Source organism: Lissotriton vulgaris, chromosome 12 (assembly GCF_964263255.1).
Source record: "Lissotriton vulgaris chromosome 12, aLisVul1.2, whole genome shotgun sequence".
NCBI lineage: Eukaryota > Metazoa > Chordata > Amphibia > Caudata > Salamandridae > Lissotriton > Lissotriton vulgaris.
In genome coordinates this window covers 175,120,527-175,132,037 of record NC_141700.1, presented here as the reverse complement: position 1 = coordinate 175,132,037, position 11,511 = coordinate 175,120,527, and the positions used below count along the sequence as shown (strand labels likewise).

The following is an 11,511-nucleotide window of genomic DNA, read 5'->3' as shown; positions in this document are numbered from 1 at the left end:
CACTTCGATATATTTTTGCAATGTGGTGGCTTCCCACCATTTGCTTTGTTCTGTCACCAATAGCTTCCACAAGGCATTCCATAGGTTCTGTTTGTTTGGGCCAGTGCTTCTCTGATTAGCAGTCTCAGAGGTGTTGCTCGAGGTGGGTGAGTCTACATTGGTAAACATGCGGCTTGCTGCTTCGTTCCGCCGCTGGTTCCTATTAGAAGCCATTGTGAGTATAGTTAGTTAAAGTGTATGCGGAATGTGTGAACTTCCGCCCGCTTTGCATTCGTGACACACTCACACACCGGTCTGCGCGATGTGTGTCAAGCCTTTAGCCCCTTGGAACAGCGCTGCAGTGACGTGGCTCGTGATTGACGATGTTGATGCAAACCAGAGTCCGTAACGGAGTGTAATAGGACACACAAGAGCTCCTCACTGTCACTGGTGGATACTGGGAGGGCGTCACTGTAGTAGACCTCCGCTACTGTTTGGAAAAGTGATTTCCACAGCGATTGTCCGTTATTTGTTTGCAGGCAGCGTTGACACAATGTTGCCGTGTCCAAGTTCAACAAGAGGGCGGGCGCGGTTCTTTTTCAAACAATTCCAGCCAAACAGATCGCTGTAGAACCTTACCACTTGACAAAGGCGGGCCTCGGATGGGATAGCGAATCCCAATATCATCCAACCAAACACTCTTCTCCAGTCAGGAAAAAGAAATCCGGGCCACTTGAAAGTGCAAAAGGGTATTTATTCAAGGCTTTCTCGACGCGTTTCGCAGTAGATCTGCTTTTTCACGAGACCGAAACCAACCAGGAAGTGCAAGTTATATACAATCACATGGTACAGTCACATTTGTTTACATTGGACACAGCCCATGTATTTACAGGTAGTCTGTCTTCCATGTATATAATTTGAACACCATGTGACTGTACCATGTGATTGTATATAACTTGCACTTCCTGGTTGGTTTTGGTCTCGTGAAAAAGCAGATCTACTGCGAAACGCGTCGAGAAAGCCTTGAATAAATACGCTTTTGCACTTTCAAGTGGCCCGGATTTCTTTTTCCTGACTGGAAAGAGTGTTTGGTTGGATGATATTGGGATTCGCTATCCCATCCGAGGCCCGCCTTTGTCAAGTGGTAAGGTTCTACAGCGATCTGTTTGGCTGGAATATATATATATATATATATATATATATATATATATATATATATATATATATATATATATATATATATATATATATATATATAAAAATTGGATGCCTCTTCTGGGAACCCCGCCCATGGACCGGTGGTGCGATAATCGCCGGCGGTGCATATACCGGCATACAATCCAAGATAATGCTCCAATAACACTCGCTCTCAGAAGTCTTTGCAAAAAAGAAATTTAATCCAGGTAACGCGTTTCGGAAGCGAACTTCCTTGTTCACACGAGGAACCTAAGCTTAGTTCCGGTTTACATAGTAACATTACTAGCAATAGAAAGCAGACTACTGGGTATGTAGTCAGCGGCCATCTTGGACTGTGTTTTTCCATATGTAGTTGCAACAATACAAGTATGAATATACATATTTACAAAACTATATAACTTTACATGACTAAAATAAAATGTCAAAGTCAATGTCACCATTACATAAGTACATAAGTATGACATTCTTAAAGCGGCGATATGACGTGTGTTGCTGTATAGTACTGGTTACCAGTACTATACAGACTCTACTCATACTCCTTATATAAATTGAGTCCTGTGCATGTTACTTGGGGTCACTTTTTTAGCCACTAGAGCTGACATATGCACCTTACTTTATTGAAGCTTCCCCGCAACCAGGAGAGTCAGTGCACTTTTTAGAGACAATAGGAGGTCTCCGTCTGCCCCCTAATAATATTCAACGGCCAGCATTATATTGCTTTGATTGATTCACTTGCACTGTAAATAGGCATTTAATCACTTTTTTGACATACAGCAACACACGTCATATCGCCACTTTAAGAATGTCATACTTATGTACTTATGTAATGAATGGTGACTTTAACTTTGACTTTATATTTTAGTCATGTAAAGTTATACAGTTTTGTAAATATGTACCCAGTAGTCTGTTTTCTATTGCTAGTAATGTTACTATGTAAACCGGAACGAAGCTTAGGTTCCTCGTGTGAACAAGGAAGTTCGCTTCCGAAATGTGTTACCTGGAATACATTTCTTTTTGGCAAAGACTTCTGAGAGCGCGTGTTATTGGAACATTATCTTGGATATATAAATATATATATATTCACTGAAAAAAACGAAGGTTTTACACACGTTATAGTTAGGAAGTAGCTTTTAAAAACCGTTGAAATTCACTGAAAAACCGTAGGTTTGACACATGTTATAGTTAGCTGGACATTTCACTCATATAAAACCATTGAAATTCCCCCGTTATAGTTAGTTCAGCTAACTATAACTTGCCCGCCCGCAATGCACTGCTGATGACGTCACATATTACATCACTCATGACATGGTCAGTGGCATCCCTCATGACATCACTGATGACATCTCAATTCGGCTTGATCACATGATCACATGATATATATATATATCCGTTCACAGCGTTGCCTTTAAACCAAAACACTCCTTGGAAACAACCACCATGGACTCCAAATGCATTCGGCAGTGTTTTATTCAGAAAGCAAAACTCACTCGACGCATTTCGAGACCCTGTCTCTTGGTCACGAGTATGTATTCAAACGCCCAATGCCAACTGCTTACAAACATTGCCCGTGACCAAGTGCTCAGGCAGCACGAAACGCGTTGGGTGTTTGAATATGGAGGACTCTGGTTTGGCTTGCAGGCTGCTACTTTCATCCCGAATAAATGGCTGGAACTAATCTGTGGCTGGTAGCTTTATTCAAAAGGGCAAACTGTGTGTTGGAAATTAAAAGCGGCCAAGCCCGGTCGCGAACGAAGCCCCGCCGCGCAGCGGATCTTCGCTGGTGCTTAAACACGCTAGCATTTTGGAGAGCCACGGAAGCCGGGATGCTGGTGTTATTGTGCAACCTTTCAAGTCCAGGACATTTGTTCTCAACCCACTGGGGTTTTTATTTTGTTTTACAGTGCATCCCACGAGCCACTCACTAGAGCAAGAAGATCCTATACTACATGGACCAGCAGGCAGTGCCTGCTGCCACTCCCACTGAGGCGAATTTCACTTGAACACAAGTGGTAGAAATAGACTCTGGGACTGCTTACAAACATTGCCCGTGACCAAGTGCTCAGGCAGCACGAAACGCGTTGGGCGTTTGAATATGGAGGACTCTGGTTTGGATTGCAGGCTGCTACTTTCATCCCGAATAAATGGCTGGAATTAACCTGTGGCTGGTGGCTTTATTCAAAAGGGCAAACTGTGTGTTGGAAATTAAAGGTGGCCAAGCCCGGTCGCGAACGAAGCCACACCGTGCAGCGGATCTTCGCTGGTGCTTAAACACGTCAGCATTTTGGAGAGCCACGGGAGCCGGGATGCTGGTGTTATTGTGCAACCTTTCAAGTCCAGGACATTTGTTCTCAACCCACTGGGGTTTTTATTTTGTTTTACAGTGCATCCCACGAGCCACTTACTAGAGCAAGAAGATCCTAGCACTACAAGGACCAGCAGGCAGTGCCTGCTGCCACGCCCACTGAGGCGAGTTTCACTTGAACACAGGTGGTAGAAATAGACTCTGGGACTGCTTACAAACATTGCCCGTGACCAAGTGCTCAGGCAGTACGAAACGCGTTGGGCGTTTGAATATGGAGGACTCTGGTTTTGCTTGCAGGCTGCTACTTTCATCCCGAATAAATGGCTGGAATTAACCTGTGGCTGGTAGCTTTATTCAAAAGGGAAAACTGTGTGTTGGAAATATATATATATATATATATATATATAAATATATATATATATTACCTACTGGCGGTCGCCAGTAGGTAGTTATAGTTAGGATTTTTTTCAATGTTAAATCTCAAAATTCTATTTGGAATAACTTTGGCGCCGGTTGACGAATCTGACTGAAAATTTCCTCAAAATGGCCTTGCGGCGTTCCGGTCCTTACCTGAAAGTTTGGGGGGGATTCGTCAAGCGGGGGTCGAGATAAAAGGGGGGCCCCAAAACGCGTTTTCCCTATGTTAATTTCCATAGGGCGGTCGATTTCACTTTTAGCCCGAACGGCTGAATGGATTTCAACCAAATTTGGCAAAATTGTAGGGACTAGTAGCCCGATGTGCCTTTGCTATGTCTCAAGATATGTGCTCCAGTGGATTTTGAGTAATTTAGGTTCCAAAAAATATATATATCTGTAAGCGCGCCCCTGGACGCGCTCCGGGGAGCGCCCCGGGCGCGACACGCGAGGTGCGCACGGAAATCTGATTAGCTCTTGGGTGTCTGTAAACATTCGAAACAGTCCGGAGCGGCCGCCATCTTGTGTCTCGGTAGTATCGAGACACAAGAGGTGGCCAAAACAAAGGGGGAAATGACCATAAGGGGGCAGGGTAGATCCCCCCTGACCCCCTAGGTTTGATGTGGGGGCTTTTTTGTTTGGCGTGGGGGCATGCCCGGTACGCGCACCGGGGAGCGGACCGGGGAGCGTACCATGAGGAAAAATGAATGATAGAGTTTTAAAAAAATGTAGCCTTTTTTTAGAAATTGGAGGTAGTTCTAAAAAGAACTGTTTTTTTTTCTTCTTTTTGTTGTTTTATATTTTTTATATTGTTTTTTTGAACATTTTGTACTTTTTTGGATTTTCTGAACAGTTTTAGATTTTTTTTTATTTTTCATAGGGAAAAACGAAAAAACAGGGAATTGAAAATGGCTCAACTGGAGCAAAAAACTAAAAGAAAAGAAAAAATTAGGGTTGATTGGGGCATTTATGGTTGTCCCCAGCAAGGACGATGACCTTTACGCTCTGTTCTCCGTAGGAGATGGTCTTCCCACAATATTTACAGATAATTCTGAAATCTGCAAATCGGGGCTGAATGCACAGCATCGTCTCACTTTCCTCTGGTGTAGACGCAGTGGGTTGTTTCCTTTTTGAGCTGGTTCTTGTTGATCGGGGAGGGTTACTGGCCAGTTCCCTCATTTCTGCAGCAGAATAGTTTATAGGATGTTTGCGCTGCATGTGGCGTATCATTGTGTAGTTCCCAAATGAATATTTTTTATTTGGGGTTCCCCTGGAAAGTTCCATGCCACAAATTTTGCAACTGACCTTGGGTGCATTTACTTTTTTTTCCCCCTCTGGGAGAGTAAAAAACTCCCAAATAATGTGTGGTCTTGGCTGGTATGGGGTATTGTGTTCTTCCAGCCATCTTGAACTCCCCTCCTCTTCCTCTTCTTGAAGACCACCAATGATATCTTGAGGAGGTCCTTTTGGTGGTTGTGGTGGTGGTGGTGGTGCAGATGCACCCGCTGCTGCTACTACTGAAGCCATTATTTTGAGCAAAAAAGTAGAGAGAGCTACAAACAGGTCTTCCTAAGTCAAAGGACAAAGTCAGAATAAGGAAAAAAGGTGGGGTCTTTCATCCTTTTGAAAAAAAAAAATTATTGAACCAATGAAAAGTGTTATTTTCAGGTCACATGACCAGGGGCTTCATCATTATGAAACCAAAACTGTTATGAACCAATAAAAATTGTTATTTTCAGGTCACATGACCCGACGCGCTTACGCTACGCGACCCGGGGCGCGCCCCGGGTCGCGTCGCGTAACGCGTCAGATGTTTACGTTGCGCGTTCGTATTCGCTCGAGTGCTTCTGGGTGCGCTTACGCCGTGCGTATCACGCGGATGCGGCTACGCGATACGTCACGATCATGTTTTCGTTCGCGATATTGGCGCTTACGGGACGCTCCCCGGAGCGCGCCCCGGGGCGCTTTATAAAAGTACGCTTTTCGGGGCGCGCACCGGGGCGCGCACCGGGAGTGCTCCAAAGCAAAAAAAAAAAAAATTGGGAAAAATTGTAGGGACTGGTAGCCCTATTCTCAAGTGGTTTTTACGAAAATTAACTTTGAAAAAAATATATATTGTGCTACATTGGGCTATATATATGTTAGAGCCCAAATGTAGCCCAATGTAGCCCAATGTAGCCCAAAGATGGCCACCAGAGACAAAAAAAAAATGTAGCCCAAATATCAGCCAGATGTAGCCCAACTGTAGCCCAATGACAGAATGTACCAGAGTGTTCTAAACAACTAGAGCGCTAACAGACTTACTTATAAAGTGAGACTTATAGTTAGGAATTAGCATTAAAAAAAACTATGATATTCGCTGAAAAAACCATAGGTTTCACACCAGTTATAGTTAGGAATTAGCATTTAAAAAACCTATGAAATTCACTGAAAAAAACATAGGTTTCACACCAGTTATAGTTAAGAATTAGCATTTAAAAAACCTATTAAATTCACTGAAAAAACCATAGGTTTCACACCAGTTATAGTTAGCTGGAAATTTTACTGACATAAAACCATTGAAATTCCACGTTATAGTTAGTTGGACTCACTATAACTTGCGCGTGTAATGCACTGCTGATGACGTCACATATTACATCACTCATGACATGGTCAGTGACATCACTCACGACATCACTGATGACATCATCCTTGTGACTGAGTGACAGACCTCCTTTCACTGTAATGTAACCCATGAAACACATATTGAAAAATATAAATTAAAAAAGTTTAAAAAATGGAGATACCCATACCAGTTACAACAACCAATTCAATAATTCCACCATCTATATACACATTCACTCATTCACCAACAGTTCTATATAGTCACTCATACATATACTCACTCATCATATGTAGTGATACACCTATACATCCTGTTACACACCGACAGTCATCCAAAAGTTACTCACACACATACTCACACATGCAAATAAACTATTGAACATCCATTTATTTACATATACAGCTATACACACACTACCACCTTACTTCTAAGGAAACTTACACATACTTACTCTCTTAAACAATCACTTATAGAAACACATACTTATTTAATCAAGAACTCTTTCAATCTCTCACTCTCACATATACTCACTCATATACATCAATACTCACATATACTAGATTAAAACATATGTAGTTACTGATAAAGACACTAATGAGACAGTCATTCACTCACTAACACACGCATATACACACTCATCCACCCATACAGTCCTGCACATATGCCGTCTTCAAAACACATACAAACATTGAGTCAGTCATTGATGCATCTATGTGCTAAGTAACACTCCCACCAAACCATACAGACACTCATACTGATACTAAAAAAAAATCTAATAACCCATATACACACACATGTAGCTACTCACCAACCCATGCAGCCATTTATACACAAAGTGAAACACTGATACATATATTTAAATATTTAAACATTACTCGTTAATATATGTATTCACTAAGATACACTTAATAAGCCAGTTAACCAATCATTTTTTTAAAACATCCATTTAGACACTTATTTAAACATTTATTCTTCCATCAACTTTTACATATACATATATAAAACATATTCACTGGATGGTGTCATCAGTGATGTCATGAGTGATGTCACTGACCATGTCATGAGTGATGTAATATGTGACGTCATCAGCAGTGCATTACACGCGCAAGTTATAGTGAGTCCAACTAACTATAACGTGGAATTTCAGTGGTTTTATGTCAGTAAAATTTCCAGCTAACTATAACTGGTGTGAAACCTATGGTTTTTTCAGTGAATATATATATATATATATATTCAAAACACAAACTGAACAGTGGCAGATGGTTCGTGTTTGCACAGGGAAAGTAAAGCACAGAGACTAAGGAATTATTTCCAAACCCACTTGGAGTTTTCACTTTTTTTGAACTTTGTGCACTGTTGTGAAGCGGCTCACTGGAGTAATTTTATCAGGACTACGAGCACCAGCAGGCTCAGGGAGAGCCAACGCCCACTTGGCAGGTGTTCAGGTTTCAAAATCATGTGCTTCACGCAGTGTTTTTTCATAAGCCTCTGAGGAAATGCTCTCTGAGCATGAAATGCGTCAGGCTGTTATTTGAATTGGACTTTGTTTCTTTATCACTGCACTGCTAAACGGCAAAATAAAAACGAAGATTGCACCTACCTGCATGTGGGCTTTTCCAAATGAGGTAACTCTTGTATTTTGAATATATATATATATATATATATATATATATATATATATATATATATATATTACCTACTGGCGGTCGGTTATAGTTAGGACCTAGTTTCCATAGGAAATCCGCAACATTCTATTGTGAATAACTTTGGCGCCGGTTGATGAATCTCCGCGAATTTCTAAAAGAAGATGGCCCGCTCCGCTCCGTTTCTTCCCTGAAAGTCTTGGGAAGGTTCGTCAAGCAGGGGCCGAGAAAATAGGGGGGTCCCAAAACGTGTATTCCCCATGTTAATTTCCATAGGACCTTTACACACGGCTACAGCCCGAACCGCTGAACGGAATGACACCAAACTTGGCAAAATGGAAGAGTCTGGACGCAGATCACGTTTTTGGTTAAATAGTGTAAATCCCTCCAGTAGTTGCTGAGAAAATGAAAGTTGAAATTAATTATATATCTATAAGCAAGCACCGTGCGCGCACCTTGCCGTGCACGAGCTTCATGCTGATTGGATGCCACTGTCTGTCAACACTCCAAAACAGAAATTGATGGCAGCCATCTTGTGCCTCAGTAGACTGAGGCACAAGAAAACAGAACATAAAAAGTGTAGAACTCAAAAGGGGGCAGGGTAGAAGCACCCTGACCCCCTAGGCCTGCTCAGGGGGTCCAACAATGACCCCCAAGGCAAAAAAAAAAAAAAAGAAAATAGCGGGGTGTGTGCACGATGCGCGCACCCTGCAAATTTCCCCCCAATTTTTTTTTTTTTTTTTTTGCCTTGGGGGTCCTTGTGGGAACCCCTGAGCAGGACTAGGGGGTCAGGGTAGAAGCACCCTGACCCTTAGGCCTGCTCATGGGGTCCCACAAGAACCCCCAAGGCCAAAAATGTTTTTTTTTAAAAAACTGTATGTTTATTTAAAAATTAACCCCCAGGGGGACCAAATTGTGGGGGCATAGTGATAAAGAAGTGTGGGGGTTGCCCAATCCCCCCCCCCACACTGCCCCGGGGACCGCAGCCCTCCGGGGTAAAGCAACACAGCCCCTTGGCATATACTGGAGGCTCCTGGTGGGATACTTGCCTCCCAGGGACCCCCAGTATGCAAGGGGAATTAGTTCCCCCTCTGCAATCACGCCCGGGGGCTGCGTTGCAGAGAGGTGTAAAAAGGGGCATAGCCTCATTACACCTCTCTGCAATGGAGCCCCCTGGTGCATACTGGAGGTTCCAGGTGGGCTAGTTGGCCCCCAGGGACCCCCGGTATGCAAGGGGAATTAGTTCTCCCTCTGCAAACGCGACCGAGGGCTACGTTGCAGAGAGGTGTAAAAAAGGGTGTGGCCTCATTACACCTCTCTGCAATGCAGCTCCCTGGCGCATACTGGAGGTTCCAGGTGGGCTACTTGCCTCCCAGGGACCCCCAGTATGCAAGGGGAATTAGTTCTCCCTCTGCAAACGTGCCAGGGGGCTGCATTGCAGAGAGGTGTGAAAAGGGGGGTAGCCTCATAACACCTCTCTGCAATGCATCCCCCTGGTGCATACTGGAGGTAACAGGTGGGCTAGTTGGCCCCCAGGGACCCCAGTATGCAAGGGGAATTCGTTTCTCCTTTGAAAACACGCCCGTGGGCTCGCTGCAGAGAGGTGTAAAAAAGGGTGTGGCCTCATTTCACCTCTCTGCAATGCAGCCCCTTGGGGAATACTGGAGGTTCCTGGTGAGGTAATTGGCCCCAAGGGACCCCCAGTATGCAAGGGGAATTAGTTCCCCCTCTGCAAACGCGTCAGGGGGCTGCGTTGCAGAGAGGTGTACAAACATTTTTTATCAATTTATATTAAAAATATGTAATGTAATTTAAAAAATAATATATCTAAAAATAAAAAATGTATAATAATGTAGTAAATCAGTATAAAAAATATAACAATTATTACATTAAAAAAAATTCATTTAAAAAAGCATTGAAATTCACAGAAAAAACCATAGGTTTTAGCCACGTTATAGTAAGGAATTAGCATTTAAAAAACCTTTGAAATTCACTGAAAAAAACATAGGTTTAACACATGTTATAGTTAGGAATTAGCATTTAAAAAACCTTGCAAATTCACTGAAAAACCATAGGTTTTACACACGTTATAGTTAGGAAGTAGCATTAAAAAAACCTTTGAAATTCACTGAAAAAAACTAACTATATATCGCGCACCCGCAATCCACTGCTGATGATGTCACATATTACATCATTCATGACATGGTCAGTGACATCACTGATGACATCTCAAATGACATCACTGATGACATCACTGATGACATCTCATTTGACATTACTGATCACATCACTGATGATATCATTCATGTGATAATACGATGAACCTCTTCAGACTCTAATATAACCTTAGATACAATCAGTGTAAACAGACACTCACAGACTGTCACTCATCCATGGAGTTACTCACACACCTAGTCAGTCATGCAAAGAATCAATCACACCTCCATTTCCTCAACTATACAGTTATACAAACTTTACTTATTCAAACATATACTAACACATATTTACTCTCTTATACAATCCCTGATACAAGTTCACAATGATCCATACAGCCACTCACACATTCACTGGCTCTTATGCACAGTTATTTATATATGTCAACTCTCACATGTACTGTGTTTTACATATGTACTTACTTTGACATGTAGCACTGAGATATCCATTCACTCACCAATACACTCATGCACACAGTCAACCGCCCATACAGCTGTTTCCACATGCACTTTTGAAACCATACATCTAGTGAATCAACTGCTCACACATCTATGCACAGAGTCATACACCTCCCAGCACCCACACACACACTCAGTCTCCCATACAAATACTTGGGCAACCAATCAATAACCCATATAGTTACTCATATAGCTACTTATCAACACATGCAACAGTTTACAGAACAACAGACATAATGATGCACAAATCAAGACAGTTTAGTCACTAACCCATGCACTCAGTGAGACACATTTAATCACTCACTCATACAGTCAGTCATGCACCTACTAAATCCTTCATCCAGACACTTATACATCCACTCATTCTTCAATATGTAAGACATATTTTAACTTTACAGAAACATACAGTCACTGGATGTTGTCATCAGTGATGTCATTTGAGATGTCATCAGTGATGTCATCAGTGATGTCACTGACCATGTCATGAATGATGTAATATGTGACATCATCAGCAGTGGATTGCGGGTGCGCGATATATAGTTAGTGCAACTAACTATATATGGAATTTCAATGGTTTTGTTTGAGTAAAATAAGGTTTTGTAAATGCGAATTCCTAACTATATATGGTCTATAACCTATGGTTTTTTCAGTGAATATTCAAGGTTTTGTAAATGCTAATTCCTAACTATATATGGTCTA

At 42.1% G+C, this 11,511-nt stretch overlaps 1 pseudogene; it reads left to right on the top strand.

The window, feature by feature from the left end:
- Positions 1-301: 301 nt before the first annotated feature.
- LOC147673787 (uncharacterized) overlaps positions 302-11,511 on the top strand; it is a 45,327-nt pseudogene continuing 34,117 nt past the window's right edge.